The sequence below is a fragment of the Sinohyriopsis cumingii genome, unplaced genomic scaffold (genome assembly GCF_028554795.1).
Source record: "Sinohyriopsis cumingii isolate HCF-2022 unplaced genomic scaffold, ASM2855479v2 utg000624l, whole genome shotgun sequence".
NCBI classification, from domain to species: domain Eukaryota; kingdom Metazoa; phylum Mollusca; class Bivalvia; order Unionida; family Unionidae; genus Sinohyriopsis; species Sinohyriopsis cumingii.
This window is the reverse complement of record NW_028315919.1, coordinates 1,163,940-1,183,179: the sequence shown is the minus strand read 5'-3', so window position 1 is coordinate 1,183,179 and position 19,240 is coordinate 1,163,940.

The following is a 19,240-nucleotide window of genomic DNA, read 5'->3' as shown; positions in this document are numbered from 1 at the left end:
AACAGAAGCGTAACTACTGCCCACGCGTCCCATGCAATACGGGGTGGGGGTTGGAGGATTTCTAAATTTCGAATTGACCAAGGCTGAGAGAAATACCGAATAACAATCGAACTTGTATACAACAATTGTGCAATAATAAGCATGGGACATGAGCGAGCTAGTATTTCACTTCTAACAATATAGTTCTTCCAGTGTTTCTTTCTCTCTCTCTCTCTCTCTCATGTATGTTGGTGTACTTCTTTTGCTATCTGAAGTATTAAATATATGTTTTAAGAAAATTGAATGCATGCCATCATACTTAAAAATAAATCCTCCTGTGAAAATTTGGATTGTGATATATTCTTGACTGATAGCAAGGTTTGGTTGCGTTAAGTATTTTATGTAATGACCGAATATAGAATCAATAGCAAGTAGCATTACATACGGCACCTTACAGGATCTCAAGCGAGAAGCTGAAGATACCGAATAAGGCATTGAAGCGATCAAGCAGTCTCAGTAATTAAAGTGCGAGATTAACGACCGACCGGTAGCCCCAAAAAAAAAATGGACAGGTTTATCTCCTTTTTGTTAAAGTTATATTCGCTTGACAGGCGTTATTTCGCTATCAATAAAATAAGGTGTGAAAAGGTTATGTGCGTGTGTGTGTTTGTTGGATTTTTAACGTAGCTTTAACAATGTTTCAGTCATATCATTACGATGTCTGCAGTATATCAGTTTATACTGATGTCTAGCACTAAGGCGTCATTCCCCCCGCCCCCCCCCCCCCCCGTCACATTATCTTGACACCAGGCCGACCAATCAAACGGTTAATGCTGAGCGCCTAGCGAGACAGCTGGTAGTACCATTTTTTTTTTATATCTTTCGTATGACTCGGCCGGGGTTCAAACCCGCGACCTACCGTATCGGAGGCGGACGCTCTAACCACTAGTCCAATGGAGGAGTCGAAAAACCTATTGATAGTTACTAATTGAATCATCAACTGCTGTCATTTAAGTACTGCTTTCAACTGAAAAGCAAACCGCGCGAGGAGAAACAACGCCGTAATCCAACTGTTATAAAGGAGCTTTGGCCCTTGAGAGCGTCCGGATATTTTTTTTTTCTTGTTGGCAGTCTAATAATGTGATTACAGTCGACATATTGTTCAGATGCCTTTAACTGTAATTCTAACGGTGTCGCCATGAAATTACGTTTTTGAAGAACCAGGCAAAACGCTCAAAGCCTAATAATATGACAATTAGAAAATTACTGCACGGTTTTAACATTCCAAGAGCGGATGCATTCGACCTGCCAGCCCCCAAAACTCAAGTTGCATAACTGTACAAATATCTGAGACGGAGTAAAATAGAGGAAACAAGGACACGTTCTGAATAAAAAAAAAGATCAATCTCTCCTTACTTTACTCCAGTTATATCTGCACGAAATAGCATTTCAGTGTGCCTTTAAACCACAATCAAACTTGAGTGCTAAATCCTCAAACATCAGTCACCGTAATGCCAACAGTAACAGGTTAAAACTTCTACGGATGCCATTTTTGTTTTCCTTATTTCGTTCATTAATTTATTTCTCTCTTATTATATGTTTACAAAGAGATAATGTCTTAAATGTGATAATGTAAACAATGCAGTAACTTATTTAAATATTACGGGGAAAAGGAATGTTAAAAAGATTACATTACGTATAACATACGACACGGTGATGTTTTTCTTTCATTTTTATACTTTTGCGCGGATAGATTTTCTCCTGATATCCCATTTACAACATGTTATGTTTTGTGCAAACTGAAGATCAGAGCTGAAATACTATTTATAGGTATAGAGATCGGAAAACCCCACGTATTTCGATATCTATTTTTATTCCCAAAGATTTCAAATGCAAGTGTTTTTGAAATTTCAACTTGCATATTTCTGACAAGTGTGGCGCAAGTGTGGCGGAAGTATGAACTATCGGGGTTTGAATTCAAGTACTGGAGAGACCGTGCGTGAGTGTGTGTGTCTGTATGTGTGTTGGAGAGAGAGAGAGAGAGAGAAGATCAGTGTGTGCCATTCGTGTTGGACTACCATAAATTCTTCTTTGGCAATATGCTATGTTACTGGTGTTTCGCAGCAAATAAATCGCCAATATTAAAGAGATCGAATTTAGATTGGACTGAACATTATAACAACTAATCAAAGGTTTTCTTCTTTACAACAACAACAGCAATAATAATAATAATAATAATAATAATAAATAAGAAAGTCTCTAGCCCGATTATTCCTCTCAAACACACGTAAATCAAAGAAAATGCCACGAAATATATGGCTTTCTCCACACATAAGCTTGCATCAAGGATATGTCTGTACTGGTGACTATAGGTTTGATCATGAGCATTCAGAAATTTAAAGTTATTGAATTTTTAATGTGTTTGCGTAGGTTAACTATGGGATCTGAATTAGTACCGCGAGTCCTTTAATGTGATACCAGCTAGAGAAAAGAATGAAGAAACTTTTTTAATATTAATACGGAAGAAAGAATTTTAAATAGATCACATTATGTATCACAGACGATTCTGCGATTTAACTGTTTACTTGTTGACGAATTGTCTTCTCGTATCCCATTTACAACCTGTTATGATGTTTACGAAGTGAAGAGATGATCCTATGAACTATTTATGCTTAGAAATCGGAAAACCCCACGTATTTCCTTGTCAATTTTTGTTATTCCCCATTGATTTCAAATACAAATGCTCTCGTAATTGCAACTTGCATACATCGGACAAGTTTGGCGCGCATATGGACTATCGGTACCTGAACTCAAACACTTGATAATAAAAGAGGGGACGGGGTGGGTGGGTGAGGGATCAATTTGTGGATATCGTGTCAGACTAATATTTATATACGTGTGTGGATTGTTTGTTGTGGGGTTGGGGTGACTCTCCCCTAAAAATGGTGTTTCGCAGCAAATATCACTGGACAACAAATTTTTACAAAAGTCATGTTACTGAAATAAAATTAGTCAATTCTTATCAATTTTTATGTGCTGAACACGAATATGACAGTCAAATTGCAAAATTGGCTCTAGTTTTTTTGTAATCTGCAAGAAATTAATGTTTACATAACGAAATGCATTCCAATAGTAAAAGGTCAACTGTAATAGCCTACCTATAAAAAATCAAGTCATTGACTACATCTTAGATTTCTTCGCCTGTCTCTTGTACAGCTGTTCGGGAGCATCTCTGAGGAGTGTCCAGCAGTAGTCAGCCAGCATTGTAGTGGACCATTTTCCCTGGTATCTTTGTTCCATTGTTGCGATATCTTGATGAAAACGTTCGCCGTGTTCATCACTAACAATACCACAGTTGCTAGGAAAGAAATCCAACTGGGAATGAAGGAAGTGAATCTTTAGAGACATATTGCAGCCAAGTTTCTTATACTTCATCAACATGTCTTCTACTAGTTCCTTATAGTTTTCTGCCCTAACATTTCCGAGGAAGTTTGTAGAAACTAGGCGAAAAGCATTCCATGCTTGTTTCGCGTCACCTTCCAGCAAGTTGTTGAACCGGTCATCTTTGAAAAGCTCTCGAATCTGAGGACCCACAAAAACTCCCTCTTTAATCTTTGCTTCGCTGAGTCGAGGGAATTTTTCATGCAGGTATCGGAATGCTGGCAAAGTCCGGTCAATGGCTTTCACGAAGTTCTTCATCAAACCTAGTTTGATGTGAAGGGGTGGTAGCAAGATTTTCTGAGCCTCAACCAGAGCTGGGTGTTGGATATTCTTCTCTCCAATGGCTACATTCTGCCTGTGAGTCCATTCCTTCCTCATGTAGTGCATTTCCCTTGCTCGGCTATCCCACTCGCATAAGAAACACATGTATTTTGTATATCCTTGCTGCAGTCCCATTAAAAGGGCAACTACCTTCAAATCACCACAGAGGTGCCAGCTGTACTTGTTATACTCAATGGAATTCAGTAGCTGCCTTAAGTTATCGTATGTCTCTTTCATGTGGACAGCATACGCTACTGGAATAGATGGAAGAATGTTTCCATTGTGCAAAAGCACAGCCTTGAGACTCAGTTTCGAAGAGTCCACAAATAGTCTCCATTCTTGTGGGTCATGAGTGATTTTTAAAGCATTCATGAGGCCCTCAATATCGGAACAGAATATCAGATTACTTTCCTTTCTGAAGAAAGGCTCCAATTGCTGGTGGCGCTTTCGATATGCAGTAATTGTGACATCTTCTTCTAGAAGATTCCATTGTTGGAGTCTTGATCCTAGCAATTCTGCCTTGTTCTTTTATAAGTCCAAATCACGAATCAGGTCATTTAGTTCTTCCTGTGTTATTCTGTGTGGGGTTGATGATGCACCACAGTGAAAATCTGGATCACTGCATGCTGATGGACCAGGAGAAGAACAGGTCAACTCACCTTTGTCTTCGTCAGATGAATCAAGAGAATATTCTGCTGGAGGTTCTGGAATAGGAAGTCCCTCACCATGTGGAACTGGTCTCAATGCAGACGGAATGTTTGGGTAGACTATTCTCGACTTCTTTCGCTTCGTTATTCCGCCGGAAAGAGGAGGAACCAAGCAGAAGTAACAGTCATTTAGGTGGTTGCTTGGCTCTCTCCACACCATTGGGACTGCAAACGGCATTGATGACCTTTTGCAATTCAACCACTGTGAAAGCTGTGTTGTACATGTAGCACAGCATATATGCGGAGCCCAAGGCTTGTCTTGGTCACCAACCTTGCATCCGAAGTAAAGATGATATGCCTTCTTCACTTGAGAATTGATACTTTTCTTCTGGTTGGCAAATGTCACTTCCCCACAAATATAGCAAAAATTGTCCGCGGTATTAACACACTTTCGAGGCATTACTGTTCTTTATTGTACGTAAATGGATAAAATAATAAGTTTTATGTAACAGTAGCTTGAACTGTCTCGCACAACGTCTAAAATATTTTAAATGCTGAACCTATCTGATTGGGCTTTATATAGTACACTGCTTACGTCAGCTTCAGCAGCCGCCTGGCATTAGTATAATAGGCCTACACATGTATAGTACACTGCTGACGTCAACTTACTTCAGCAGCCGCATGGCATTAGTATTGCATTGCATCAGAAAATGATGCAATCAACTGTGGATGATGTGAGCATGATGGTATTATGCAATGTTACATCATTATTCCGGATGTTGCTGCAGTCCTACTGGAGAAATTTACACAGTGAAACATAGAAAATGAGGTATATGAATATCTTCAAAACGAGAGCCAATACAAATTTTTCACGGTTATATTCGTGTTCGGCACACCAAAATACTACAGATTAGGGCCTTTTCAAGTCAGTAATGATTTCACTGTTGACCAGTGTATCTTGCCAATATTACAGAGATAGAATTTGAATTAGAATAAAAATTCTCACATGTATTCAAGAGTCTTCTACGTTACAGACCGTTCCGGTGGCCTTAGTGGTTAGAACGTGGATCTCGGATGCGGGAGGTTGCGGGTTCGAACTCCGGCAGAGTCATACCAAAGACTTATAAAAATAGTACTAACAGCTGCCTCGCTTGGCGCTCAGCATTAAAAGGTTAGTGTTAGGTTAGGACGGTCGGCCTGATGTCAGGATAATGTGACTGAGTTGGACATGAAGCCATATGTCTGCGGCATGATACCCCAGTGCTATACATCACTATAAATTGCCACACTGCAGACATCATAGCGATTTGACTAAAAAATTTTTGTTAAAGCTACGATAAAATACAAATCTCTCTCTCTCTCTCTCTCTCTCTCTCTCACACACACACACACACACACACACGCGCGCGGGCGCGCGCGCGGGCGCGCGCGCGCACTCTCTCTCTCCTTTACAATATTGCATACATAATACTGACAAAGTTTTAATCCACATTGTTGTGATGTTCGAGGTCTAGAAAACTCGCCACTTAGAGTTACTGATTCAATAATTCAGTTTTTCTAGCTCCTGTCTAAACAGATTACAGTCATTTTGTTATCTATGCCCATGATATTACTTTGGAAAAACAAATTTTAATCCTACTCAATTTTAAGATGTTTTTTTTTATGTTTGTTCCTTATTTTAACAACCTTGGGTTACATTTATTAAATATCAACTAATTTTGCATCAACATTACCGCCAAACTTACGATCTGCTTGTTAAGGAATGAAAATGGTGGTATGTATTAACACAATTTGGTAACGGCGCAGTAACATACAGTTTGTCATCATTTTGAAGTAATATAAAGCTCTTCATCAGGATAAGAAATGATTTTCATTCACACACAAAAATGCCACTAAGCATAAAAGCCGAGAGAAACATGTAATTGCATGTTGGAATGACACAGTGGACCCATAAGCAAGAGTAAAATAGTGGAAAATAGAGGGAAGAAGCAGCTTAAATGATGAAGCCACTTGTCCATTTTATGCTGCCAAAATAAACAAATTTTATACAAATAATATATCTTCGCTAATCTGTGGTATATGTCTTCGGTCTGATTATTCCTTACAATCAAACAATTCATCATACGTTAAAAAGTAGTGCAACAACATATCGCTTTTATAATTTAATCCAAATCGGGTTATGATTGAGGAGGGCGTCAAAAAGAAGAAACATTCTTTTAAACATATTTATTTAGACGAAACAAATTACTTATTTCTAGCCTGAAACTAATTTCAAGATTTTATGGACTTACTTGTTCAAGTACATTTATGATACAAATGAATTCACTCATACAGTGCCTTTTCCGTCTCTAACACCCACACACACACACTTTCTCTCACTCCCTTTTGCACGTGCTTTGCTACTCGAACACCAAGTAGCCGTTCTTAGCTATGGTTTGAATAACGCTTTATAATCCTTTCTACGGTAGAAATTTTAAATGGCAAGAGTTTCATTCAAAGTGACGTTTCTGGATTTAATCAACTTGTAGTAATATTATCCAATTGATTTATTACGTTTAGGCATGGAGTAGCGAGAAATGGAAAAGGGCGTCTTACCTGGATTGCAGTTTGAAGGACATGAGATCGAATTCTGAATTAATCGTACAGCTCAGTACTCATAGCCCGCTTTTTTCTCTTTTTATTGGCTGTAAGCGACCTTTCAGTATTAAATATGCAGTGGTTTTCCTGTGTCAGAGCCTCGTTCTCAAATAAGACTTACTCTCCAAAATCAAGAAAACTATCAAATTTACAGTTCCAAAAATCAAACTTGCGACCCAACACAAATTACATAATTACAATGTCTAATACTAAGTGGAAAATGGCGAGAAAACTAGAACAAGGCCCATATAATAAAATCACAATCTCTCAAAAGAAGATCTGGTGGTAACACAGTTAATTTTTTGATAACTATCAACTTGAAATGACACATTTCGTGTTAATATCATACTCACTTTACAAGCTCACATTCGGCTCGCGCAAGTGCAAGTGTCCAAGTTACTTCCCCATGGACTAGTCGAAATAATGAGTCGGGGAGCGTTTGTGTTCAGTTTGTAATGCCACATTACATATTTCCATCTTGTAGTCAATGTCAGGGTCACTCACATTTTCTCGCACAGGCGTGACAATGTGAATATTTACTAATTGAAGCCAATTGTGACAAATAAGAATAAATATTGATATTCTAACTTATCAATTACATTTTAATCGTAATATTTGTCCGTATGAAAGATTAGCCGACTTTCAGGTCCATACCTTAATCTAGCCTCATGCAGTTTGTTAGCTGGCAGAGTCAAAAGACTGATTTGATGCATGTCGCCGTCTTTAAGTAACGCGTTAACTGTTAATAATATAGCTTGTGAGATTACATTGACAGGTGTGTATGGAAGTACAACGCACTCGTCACGAACGATTAACCACCGGGATTTCATTCAAAGCATGATGGATGAACCGAAAATGTAAGGCTTATGGTCAGTCCGTACCCAAGTGATTTCGTACGCAGTAGAAATTGGTCCTTTTGTACCCAAGGTGATGGTCCTTTCGTACCCGAGGTTATTTTTACCCAATGTGATGGTTAATTCGTGCCCATTATTTATTGTACACGGTCAAATATACGGTACTGTCACATTTACCGCTCCCTCTCTAATTATAACCCATTCTTTTGTCTAATAAACTGTTCCTGCCATAAAAACTCCATGAGTAAAGCATATCCAGGCAAGAAATTGTCCAAGCACTGATAAATAGTTGGGTGATGTGTGGGGTAAATTTAATTTGGCATTGCATTTTACATATATTTATTTCTGTATTTTAAAGCTATATATTTAATGTTTTAAGTAACCTTATAAACGTATGCTTGAAATCTGCCAGCAATAAAACATATATAATGCGCCCCAGATAATACGGCATACATCTGTCACCAAAACAATGCCTGAAATCGAATATTTAAGTTACAGAAAATATATTGTTTATGTAATCTTGGTGGTTATCTTTGTACTTTAATGTATGCAATAAACGACGCTAGTTTTGGGTACGAAATGACTATAGCATTGGGTACGAAACGACGCATTTGGGTACGAAACAACTTAGGCACGGAACGACTTGGGTGCGGAATGACCTGCTTCGAAATGTAACACTCACATACGTTGTTTATGACTTGTTGTTTATGTGGTAATTAACAGATGACTGATACGTAAATACTGTTTGTTAAACAATTAAATGGATAAAAATAAGTGTTCTGAGTACTCAGTATCAGAGATCGGCCTTGCCCAATAGTTTGATATAAGTCTGTGAAATAAAGGTGACTGGATAATAATTTATCAACTATTTATCAGTGCTTGGACAATTGGGGGGTGCGTGGCCTGGGCCTGACGTCCCGCTTGCCAAAGGAAAGTGAAGCGTCTCTCATAGCCTCTCCTTCCCAGGTGTAGTGATCGCCGCAGGACCACTGTCTCGCTCTGCGGGGCAGGAGGTTACTTGCATATGGCCTCTCCTACACTATTGTGTCCACAGCAGCACCTTCACGCGGTGCCCCCTGTTTTAACAGAGCCTGCTGTGTGGCGCGACCGAGTACCCGGCGGTATAACTGGGTGGGCAGACTGGGCTCATTAGCCTTGGCAGGCAACCAGTCTAAGAGAAGGGAAACTCTGACCCCAAACCCGGGCAGATGAAGCTCGTTAGCCTTGTCAGGCAGTTCATCTAGGAGAAGGAAACTCTGATTCAAAACCAACCAAGTCCCATCCATTGGATTATGGCTCCACTGCCTTGTGGATATCTTCGGGAGAAGGAAAGGCTACGGGAGTAAACCCAGACAGAAAATCAGGAGTGGAGCCCCTAAGGCGGCTGGGGGTCGACTACGACCTCCTTCCGGCAGCTCATGCATCCAAACTGGTGCCAAATGTCATGCTCAGCATTCCTTTGGACCCCACCAGCAAGGACGAGAGGGGGATCCTGACGTCTGGGCAGCCCAGGATCTCCATATTCCACGCCCAGGCTTGCGCCCTGGAGAGGACACTCCAGTCTCGCTACTGAGTGAGGAAACAACACGGAAGCTGACAGTTTACGGGTTATAAGTCCCACCCGATTGGCGTAGGGAAGGGGCGCCACGGGTCAGCTTTGAAGGTGGGAGGGATCATCGTGTCCCACTGGCCAACTATCGCCCGCCTCAAGCCGGGCAGCCCCCGGTCAATAAGGTGTTGACCCGCCATCGTCTGCCTGCTCCAGTGGGTGTCTGGAGCTCAGTGTGTTGTTCAGCATGACAAGCAGATGGTAATTCCACACCAGACAAAAGAAACAAGAAACCAATAAAGAAGACTCCAGCTCTTCGATTTGCAAGCTGGAATGTGCGCACCATGTGTACAGGCATCTCCGACGACCTCAGAGAAGTGGACGACACCAGAAAGACGGCCATCATCGATAGAGAACTCACCAGACTAAATATCAGCATAGCTGCCCTCCAGGAAACCAGGCTCGCCTCTAGTGGCTCCCTCAGAGAGGAAAACTACACCTTCTTCTGGAAGGGTCGAGAACCTGAGGAGCCCCGTCAGCACGGAGTGGGCTTTGCCATCAAAAACAATCTCCTGGCCTCGGTTGAACCTCCAACAGGGGGCACTGAGCGTCTCTTGTCCATCCGCCTCACCACTACTTCAGGTCCTGTCAACATCATCAGTGTCTACGCCCCAACCCTCACGTCATCAGAAGACGTGAAGGATCAGTTCTATGGGCAGCTGGACGAACAGATCAAAGGATGCCCCAAAAATGAACCACTATTCCTCCTCGGCGACTTTAATGCCAGAGTAGGTGCGGACCACGAGTCCTGGTCTACCTGCCTCGGATATCATGGCACTGGAAAGACCAACGAAAACGGCCAGAGACTGCTGGAGCTATGCACCTACCATGGCCTGTGCATCACAAACACCTTCTTCAAGTGTAAGCCACAACACAAAGTGTCATGGAAACACCCCAGATCTCATCACTGGCACCAACTCGACTTGGTCATCACCAGGCGCTCTGCCCTTAACAGCGTCCTCTCCACCAGAACCTACCACAGTGCAGACTGTGACTCCGACCATGCCCTTGTGAGCAGCAGAGTGCGATTACAGCCACATGTGCTACACCGCACAAAACCAAAAGGATGTCCTCGCATAAACACTGCACAGATGTCAGTCCCTGCCAAGGTGGAGGAGTATGTGTCTGCCCTGAACAAGGCTCTCCAGGACCTGCCTGAGTATGACGCTACAGCCAAGTGGAACGCCATGAAGGGTGCCATCTACAGTACAGCTATGTCAACGTTTGGCAAGAAGGAACGACCCAGCCAGGACTGGTTCAATGCACACCTATCAAGGATGGAACCACAAATCGAGGAGAAACGAAAAGCCTTCATAGCTTACAAAAAATGCCCTAATGAACGGACGCTTGCTGCTCTCAGAAGTGCCCGAAGTAACACCCAACGCATTGCTAGACAGTGTGCGAACGAGTACTGGCAACAACTGTGTGAAGGGATCCAGCGAAGTGCCGAGTCCGGACACATCCAAGGCATGTACAGTGGCATCAAGAAGGCTCTAGGCCCTACAGTGAAAGGGGTCGCTCCCCTGAAATCCCTGACGGGAGAGAAGATCACAGACCGTGGGCAACAGATGGCCAGATGGGTGGAGCACTACTCAGAACTATACTCCCGAGAAACGTCAGTCACTGATGCAGCCCTCAGCAGCATAAAGAATCTGCCCACCATGGAAGAGCTCGACAAAGTGCCAACCTTAGAGGAGCTCAGCAAAGCAATCGACTGCCTTCCAAACGACAAAGCACCAGGTAGTGACAGCATCCCACCCGAAGCTATCAAACGTGGAAAACCAGCATTGATTAAACCACTGCACGAGCTTCTTTGCCGCTGCTGGGAGGAAGGAGTAGTCCCCCAAGACATGCGTGATGCCACAATTGTGACCCTTTACAAAAACAAGGGCGACCGCAGTGACTGTAATAATTACAGAGGGATCTTGCTCTTGAGTATTGTTGGTAAAGTGTACGCCCGCATCATACTCAACAGGCTGCAGTTGCTGGCAGACCGTGTGTACCCGGAATCACAGTGCGGCTTCAGAGCAGGCAGGTCGACGACAGACATGATCTTCTCCCTACGACAACTCCAAGAGAAGAGCAGAGAGCAAGGTCAACCACTCTACATGATGTTCATCGACCTCACCAAGGCCTTTGACTTGGTCAGCAGGAAGGGCCTTTTTGAACTTCTGAGTAAGATCGGTTGCCCCCCAAAACTCCTCAGCATGATAATCTCTTTCCATGCAGATATGAAGGGAACAGTCATGTATGATGGATCATCCTCAACTTCCTTCCCAATTAACAGTGGTGTGAAGCAGGGCTGCGTGCTGGCACCAACACTTTTTGGGATCTTCTTCTCCCTGCTCCTGTCCTACGCCTTCGACACGTCCACGGATGGCATATATCTACACACCAGGTCTGATGGGAGCCTGTTCAACCTGGCACGACTGCGCTCAAAGACCAAAGTGAGAGCTGTGCTCATCAGGGAGATGCTTTTTGCAGATGACGCAGCTCTTGTGGCCCACACCGAGGAAGCCCTCCAGAGACTGGGAGACCGTTTTGCTGTTGCCTGCACGCACTTTGGTCTCACAATCAGCTTGGAAAAAACAAATGTCAGCGTGCAAGATACCACCATTGCCCCTTCAATCAAAATCAACGGTGTCACCCTGGAAGCAGTCAACAACTTTACCTACCTAGGGTCAACCATCAGCAACATTCTCTCGATTGATATGGAGCTGGACAGAAGGCTTGGAAAGGAAAACACCATCATGGCTCGATTAACAAAGAGGGTTTGGGAAAACAACGCGCTGACAGAGCACACCAAGGTCCAAGTCTACCAGGCCTGCGTTCTCAGCACCCTTCTATATGGAAGTGAGACGTGGAGTACCTACATGAGGCAAGAACGCCGGCTCAACTCCTTCCATATACGGTGCCTAAAACGCATCCTGAAAATCAGCTGGCAAGACCGTGTTCCACACAGTGAGATCCTGCAGCGTGCAAGAACCCCCAGCATGTACTCCCTACTAATTAACCGCCGCCTTCGATGGCTGGGTCACGTCCGACGCATGGAGGATGGAAGGCTGCCAAAGGACATCTTATATGGACAGCTGGCCACTGGCATGAGAAGAGTCGGACGCCCCTCACTCCGTTTCAAAGATGTGTGCAAGAGGGACATGAAGGCATGCAACATTTCACCCGATGGCTGGGAAGAGCTGGCTGAGGACCGAGGCACCTGGAGACTGATGGTAAACAATGGCATATCAGTCGCTGATGCAAGGAGAGGCCAGTTGGTGGCAGAGAAACGTAAGAGAAAGAAGAACGCAACAGCAACCACAGTAATGCAGACTTCCCAGTATGTCTGCACCAACTGCAGTAGGGACTGTCACTCACGTATAGGCCTGCACAGCCACAGCAGACGTTGCCAACAGAGACAGGCAACACCCCAAGGGCGCTATTCGCATGGTCTTTCGAGACCGAGTCGCCAATGATGGATAATAATTGTCAAGTACATTGATAAAAACCTTGTTCACAAATCTTTTAGTTGTGGGTATAAATTAAACATTAAAAAGAGTAAAGAGTTCATTATTTTTCATTATTCTTAATCACATCAGCATGATTATTTGAAATTCAATTGTTAAGATAAGGAATAATGTTACTATGAAAACATGATTAAAATTAAATTCATGCAGCTCTGTTGCTTTTTAAAAAAATCTCTCGCTCTCTCTCTCAAAACTTGCTATTTCGAACCATTTTCTACCTGACTATTTTAGGGCAAGCTGACTTTTAGAAAAGTTGTTGTTGTTGTTGTAGGGTTTAACGCCATTTTCAGCACACGATAGGCTATACATGGCGGCCAGTATTAATGGTGGAGGAAGAACCCTGGAAAAACCCCAGAAAGAACCATCAACCCACGAGAAGCTACTGGCAAGCTTGCTCACATACCCACATTGGCTGAATCCGAGACTCGAACCCACGCAGACAGAGGTGAGATAGCAGTGATCCGTAACGGAGAGCGCTTTAGATCACTCGGCCATTCGGGGCCCCTATAAAATTTATATATATATATATATATATATATATATATATATATATATATATATATATATATATATATATATATATATATATATATATATACTTTATCTTATCCTAGGCATTTTCTGCCTCCTTGTAACTAACTATACATAAATAATTATAACGAACGTTCCAAGTCCATTATTGGAAATATACAAGAGCCCGTTAGGTGAATTGCATGTATACACACCTACTGGTTGCTACCGTCTGCTTATCTATTGCACGTGTACATAACTCTCGCTAAACTACTTTGTTTCATGTCGTCCACAATCCATTTCTAATATATTAAACCATACGTATATCATTAGCGTGCCCACTTTTGCGTCGCTCTTCTTGGAAAGGCTTGAATAACTTAAAAGAATGGAACAAACCACGTGTTTCACATTTCAAATTTTACTCCACAACGGTTATCTTTGGTACATTTCTCTAACCTCTTGGCAAAGATAGTCAGTGTTTATTATTCCTTTGAAGGTAAAATAAAGTGTAGTGACCACTAAATCTTTGATTATTATTATTATTATTATTATCATTATTATTATTATATACCAGCGAGCCTCCAAATCGGACGAAATTGTACTATATACCCATGTAAAATTCTACTAAGGACAATACATGCATCGCGTAAATTTCCGTAAACTGAGTTGTTGGTTTGCGCGCTGGACTCGCTACTAGAAGGGCGCAGGTTTGAATCATGCACGAAGAATAGAGGGTCATCCGCCGTGGAACACTTTATTCCAGTTGCCTTGGCACGATATAACTTTAATGTGTTCCATTAGACGAATTAGTCAATCAGTCAGTTAGCTGGAATCCTCTCACTTCATTTCCATTAAGGGTAATATTACCTTACTAAGACTTCTACATATGATTTATTTTTTCCCATTCTTTATTTCTTTCCTTGATTATTTGTTTGTCGGCTTTATGCCGATAAATGCATTTACGGTAGTAATGACTTTAATGGCACCTACTAAAGTTAACAACTTTTGCCAATATTAATACGATAAAAGGATCTTAAAGAGATCGCATTATGAATCACAATAGATTCTGCGATCTTTTTTTCAAATTTATATTCGTTGACGGTCAGTTCTTCTCACGTTCCGTTTACAGCCTGTTCTAATGTTTACATTAGTCGTGAAGAGTTTAAGACAATAAAAATGACTTTTTGTACTATTTATAGTTATAGTCATTGAACGTTTCTGTGACAAAAATGGTGTAATGGTCAATCTCGATAAAACTAAATCATTGTTTTCAGAAATGGAGGATATTTTAAGCAATAGGAAATTTTGTTTTTCACAGAAACACTTGCATAATGTATGCCATGCTACACATATAAGACCTTATTTTCCACCCTAAAATTGGTTTGGACAAACACAAAGCAGACATTAGCGGCTCAGACGAAGAAAGTAGTTTAAAGAGTTAGCTTTAAACAGTTTCAAATTTGCATAATCTCTTGAAATGCACTGTTTTATATATTATTATTGTATGAGAATGAGGTGAAGTTTGATATATGTCCGAATGCATTAAGGTAACACTAACGATAACGTGCAATTACTTAAATATTTACAGTTATCTATATTACCTCTGATTCGTTTTGAAAAGAAACTTCTGATTCATGATAAATGTAAGTTATTATATTGCAATTATTTTTTTATCATCTTTCAATTAAATTATTTGTTAATATATAACAGACTTGGTAGTTTAAAAAGGAAGATATTAGCATGTCGCGCAAACAACTCACTGGAATACTTACTTTTTTTCAATTGTAAGTGACATGCAGTGTAACATAATTTATATTAAGCCAAATCATATTTATTAAAAGTACATTACTTGCTAAATGATTCTGTCTTATCCGTGTTCGCAATAAGTTTGCAGAGATAAGGACTGTTAGGAACAGATTAAATCAATGTTTAAGATGTTGTGAGGTCTTATATGCAGGATGTTGAAACTAAATCATATTGACATCATTTTGGGGAGTGAATATTGTCTCATTGTTTCATTTTCTTTAAAAATTTGAAATTCTGCAAAACATATGTCGAATTGACTTTTTTAAAACAAAAGCACGATAAAACAACCCTTCAAAATTTGCAATGCAAATGTTGTTTTGCAGACTTAGAATGTCCACAACTCTAGACTGTCTTTTTCAATCATTGAATAATAAATTCTCATAACTAAAACATCAATGAAGTACCAATCTTGTATGGTTACTTTCTTAATCTTAAAAGAAGAAAAGTACGCCTTGATATCCCTCTAAAGTAAGGTGTCAGATGACCCTAACATGAACATCGATATAATTATTGTTCCCCTTGTCAGCGGGATTTAAGACAATAAATATGACTTTTATTAAAATAACTGGCTTTAAGGTTTATACGTTATTACCACCAAAACTACAATAACCTAAAACTGTGAGTAACGCACCACCGTTAACTAATACTGGACACTAACAGAGATTGATTCTGGTTGATATTGACAGAAACATGTCACTTTTCATTGAGAAAAGGTATGCAAGCTACAGCTTAATATGTCGGGCACAATATAAAGTGGACAAATCAATAGCATGGTAACTAAGAGGTAGACGATGATAGATTGCAAATAGTCTTTATGTCTTTTAGCTAGTCTGAAACAATTACTCCTTTTGTTTTCAATAGTATAGGCAAGTGACAGACAAATATGCATGTGGGACTTGATTAATTTGTATAAAGAGCAGAGTGGCAGTCTTAATGGGGCAATGTTTTAGATATTTTAGATATTTTAGAACGTAAATAGTTTTTCTGTAATTTCTGAAGAAAAACAAAAGAGTATTTACTTGATTTGCCTTCGTAACTGGAACAATTGCCTGCACTTATTCACATACGGGCTATCTCTGTAGTCCATGTTGCATCGCCCAGTTTGGTCTTGATACCATGTATTTTGGACACGTGGCTTCAAACGAGCACAGCAGAAACTATACATTATAATTGCAACTGACATTGTTACCTTGATTACATTATTGTAAACGCAATAAGGCTAAAATATTTAACCAACTGACACTAGAACAAGCAATTAATTTTTTCTTCTTCTGGTAAGTCCAGGGTAATCGCTCGAAAATTCTAACTTTTCCCCATGGATGTAAGAGAAGGGCTCAGACAAATCCTACGTCTTTTGCAGCGTAAGTATCAACTTTTACCAAGTGGATTAAGAGGAAATAGAGTCATGGATGTGCATATGGATGGACCTACAAATACCCCTAATCCTTGATCCTTTATATTACGTGATTTTAATCAGTTCGGTAAAGTATAAGCACAAGAACAATTATTGTCATAAAGCTCGTGACAGAAAATGATTTAAGTGTCTGCCATACTCTAATCATTGTAGCATGTCCCAGACTGCTATATGTAACTTTCATTGCGTTACGTATAATGCAATAACTTGATTCTATTGGAATGTCTTTAAGTCTTAAGTTTATTATCACGCCACTTCCAGTACCATATGTGTTGGTCTATTTGCATTATCTTAATTGGTTCATCATCAGTATTAGCAGCTTGGCTTCGTCTTTTCATAATCAAGGACAGTTTCTGATTTGTACAATGCAAGCTTCTGTAAGAAGAAAATGCAAAGATGGACTGCTGCAACGGACTAATACCTTTTATTGGATGTGCAACATACAACGAAATCGTACTCAATGGCAAAATCAAAGCGAATGAAGAACAAGTAAAGAATAGTCAGTTCATACCTTTGTCTACGAGTTCTGCCAAGCTTATTTCCAAATAATGCTTGGTGATAATCAGATTGTTGTAGAATCAACATAAGCTTGAATCCACAAATAACTAAATTATAACGTTTATAATTTTACAGATAAATGCTTGCTTAAAATTTCAAGTCAATTAATTTCTTATTTTCCCACTCTACCTGCATGTATAACAAGTGATGCAAAGATAAAAATGTGTATGTAAGTGATTCCGTTATATGCCAAATACTGCAAGGACGTAAGAAGATGTGTATAAGATGTCCTTGACACGTTTAGAAACAGCAGAGTTAGTTTTCCCAAGAGGATGTGCGCTACTCTTACGACTCTATGGTCTTTAAATTAAATAACAGAAAAGAGCGAAAACATACACGTTTTGTAAACTTCAATAAATAATGTATTTAACTAGAATACATAGTAAAAATCTATAAAGAACTTGAAGTACTGCGAATTACATCCCGAATAGTCCTAAAAATGCTATCACAAATTCAAATGTATAGGGTTCCAATTGAATTAGAGAGGTGTTCCAAATAAATTCCAGTACTGAATGTGATCTGCTGTGCCTGTAGTCTCGAATGTGTATGTGTGTCAATGGCCTATAGCGTGGCGATGTATTAACAGTCTATTGATGTATTACAATAATATAATCCCACATGTCTTTGAGAGAATTCATTATAATTCCAAATTTGTGATTTAGTCCAAGAAAAATTACTAAACACTTTGTAATTCCAGTGAATAATGTAATGAATAAATCCACCCAAATTAAAAATAAACACAACACTAAGCCTCGTTCCTTTTCGGCTCTTAGGGTAAGAATGAGTAATTCTGAAGCAAACAAGCTACAAATAGCTCAGATACAATAATAGAGTAATGACGTAGATCAGTTTCCTTTCTAAAACAATCAAATGTGTCAACATGTTCAGGAATTTCTAAGAGAAAAACTCATATCCTACACCCGGATACAAGAAAAACATATTTACTTCCAATAAGAACGACATGATCATTTTATTGTACAGAAATATTAGTTATGTATTATGTTGTTTACAAAATAAATTTCACTGGTCAGGTAGCCCATAAACTTGATTTGTGGACAAAGATCAGTTACAAAATACAGATATACGTAACATATGATCATGGAGAAAAGTCAACAAACAACACACGTTAAATATACATAACAGCTACCTTTCTCCATTACTCAGTGATGGAGTCCACACGACTCACACATGACGCAACTGTACTTAGTCCAGTATGATTTTGCACGTTTTCGTATACAGGGCTGATTCTTTCCCCGGGGAAAAGGGTGTAATCCTGGTACAAAAATATTACAACATAAACATACATAGCGCACAAGGAAGATATGGCAGGTTGTCTTTAAGAAAACTTGTTTTGAAGGGACATATAGTCTAACTGTCGATATTGGGTTTCGAACACGTTTCGTCTTTTTTGCAGTCAGCATCACATAACACATGACTAACAGGTCCAGACCAGCTGGGCCAAAGGGTTTATTCTAGGATACGTAATTGTGGGACCAATGCTAATTTCTACCAAAAATCATGCTGAAATATGAACAAAGTGTGCAAAACTCGCACTTGTATCTTTTTGTCCTATTTTAATTTCTTCATTCTATGACTCAAATTTTCAGAAAATATTTCCATATTTTTAAATGAAGGTGATATATATTTACCCTAAATTTTGAGTTTTACAACTGAGGCATGCCGCTAGTTAGTGGCCTCATATATAAACAAATAATTATCTAAAATTAATCAGACCTTTGAGTCATTGTGAGGACCAGTTGTTGACACTTTGGTATTTAATTTCTGATACCCATGACACGTGGGTCTATTATGGTGGAAGTTGAACAATTGGGACTCTTTGTTTGATTTGTTGTGGTTGAGGCTACGAACTGATCCCATTTCATGTAATGGAGCACACAAAAAAATCAGAAAAACAAACAGTGTAGAAATCTACTACATAAGTA